The sequence below is a fragment of the Carlito syrichta genome, unplaced genomic scaffold (genome assembly GCF_000164805.1).
Source record: "Carlito syrichta isolate Samal-C Ts95f unplaced genomic scaffold, Tarsius_syrichta-2.0.1 Scaffold3020, whole genome shotgun sequence".
NCBI classification, from domain to species: Eukaryota; Metazoa; Chordata; class Mammalia; order Primates; family Tarsiidae; genus Carlito; species Carlito syrichta.
The window spans coordinates 1-1,939 of record NW_006947116.1 but is presented as its reverse complement, the minus strand read 5'-3'; the positions used below and the strand labels follow the sequence as shown (position 1 = coordinate 1,939).

Here is a 1,939-nt window from a genome sequence, read left to right as displayed (position 1 = left end):
ATCCTGCCAATTATCTTAGAACATGAGACATGCACTTCCAAGGCTGCCAAAGGTGGCTGACACTTTTGTGCTGAGAATTCTTTCCCATAGATGTACAAATGACTGTCTTCTCCAAGCCTGGCTTAGGGTCGGAAGTATGCGGAACTACAAGCTCCCAGGGGGAGGAATAGCCCATTCTAAGTCCCTTTGAATTTATACTTTTATTGCTATTTGGCTCTAAGTGCGTTCTTGTTCTCATTGTGCCTCAGATCCACTTGAAACATATTATATTTCTATTAAAATTAATTTTGGCTGCTGCTCCAGCTGCCGTCATCATGGTGCAGAGGTTTAAGTTCCACAAGCAGAAGCTGCAAAAGCAGGTGGGACTTCCTGAACTGGGACGTCACCGACCACAACCTGCACGAGCTGCGCGTGCTGCAGCGTTACTGGCTGCGGCGGCAGGAGTACTAAAAGCGATACAACCAGCTGAGCGGTGCTCTGCGCGAGCTGTCGCGGCGCTTGAATGACCTGCCGGAGCGCGACCCGTTCCGTGTGAGCGCCTTGGCCGTGCTGCTGGACACGCTGTATACTCTAGGCCTGGTGCCCACACGCGGCTCGCTTGAGCTCTGCAACTTCATCAAGGCCTCGTCCTTCTGTCCCTGCCACCTGCCCACCGTGCTGCTCAAGCTGCGCATGTTGCAGCATCTCTAGGCTTCTGTGGCCTTTGTGGAGCAAGGCCAAGTGTGCGTGTGCCCCGGCTTGGTTACCGACCCCGCCTTCTTTGTTACGCACAGCATGGAGGACTTTGTTGCCTTGGACAAGGTGTCGATTTGTCCAAGATCAGGCGGCACTTGTTGGAGTACAATGAGGAGAGTGATGATTTAGATCTGGGTGCCTGGTTTCCTTCTCTCCACGGCTGCCTTTTCCGGATGGGGAAACTGAGGCCTGATGCTGGAAATTCTAGGAAGATGCTCTCCACAAGGGTGTCAGCCGGTCCTTAATAACTTGTTTTCTCAACTACAGGCCATGCATAGAGTAGGGGGTGAGAGGTGAGGGGTGGGGGGTGAGTTGCATTCCTGTCTTCCAGGAAGTTTTCTTAGAACTTGGGCCCTTTCTTGGGAGACAGTTGGGAGACAGTAGGAGGCAGTTTTGTGCTGCACTAGGGAATAGTTAGCTTCTTGTGTCGGAAACTTTCTAGTATCAGAGCAAGAATGTGCCTCATCCTCCACCATCCGTTTCCCTTTATCGTCTTTTTTAGCAGGCAGGTTCCATTTATTTAACTCGAATTCTTGCTCCTGGTCGCGATTAAGCTGTGTACGATGATGGAGAGTTTAGGCTCAAGTTTTCATAAAATGAGCGAGACTTGAGTATTCAGCTTTCCTCTCCTTTAAAGGAATGCTTTCCTAATGCCAATAAATGGACCGACTGCTTTTTAAGTGCAAATAAAATAAAATAAAATAAATTTTGAAATAGATGACAATTTAAAAAATTAACACATATTGATACTACCCCTAATCTTTTTTGGAGATTTCCTGTATATGGTCCCTAATGAATGACAATGACGATCACTTTAGGGGCATGGTGCTGGAGGTTGTATGAGTACAACTTAAGTCTAATTTTACTAAGTGACAATTTAGTTAAACAGTAAGTTCTGAAGAAGTTCAGAGGAGGGATGAGTTCCAGACTTTAAAGACTTTCTGTTCTCTAACTCTGGGAAATTTTAGTATAGAGTTTTTGCTTTTTTTAATATAAACTTTTAATTTTAGAATAGTTTTAGATTTACAGAAAAGTTGAGAAGATATTAATAGAACAGAGTCCCATGCATCCCACACCCGCTTTCCCCTATTATTAACATGTGACATTAGTATGGCACATTTGTCACAATACATGCACCAAGTTTGATGTATTATTATTAACTAGAGTTCATACTTTATTTCAGATTTCCTTTTTCTGTTCCAGT

The 1,939-nt window shown here is 45.1% G+C and overlaps 1 pseudogene; it reads left to right on the top strand.

Annotated features, from left to right (window-relative positions):
- Positions 1 to 314: 314 nt before the first annotated feature.
- On the top strand, positions 315 to 980 carry LOC103260771 (annotated as a pseudogene).
- Positions 981 to 1,939: the final 959 nt, after the last annotated feature.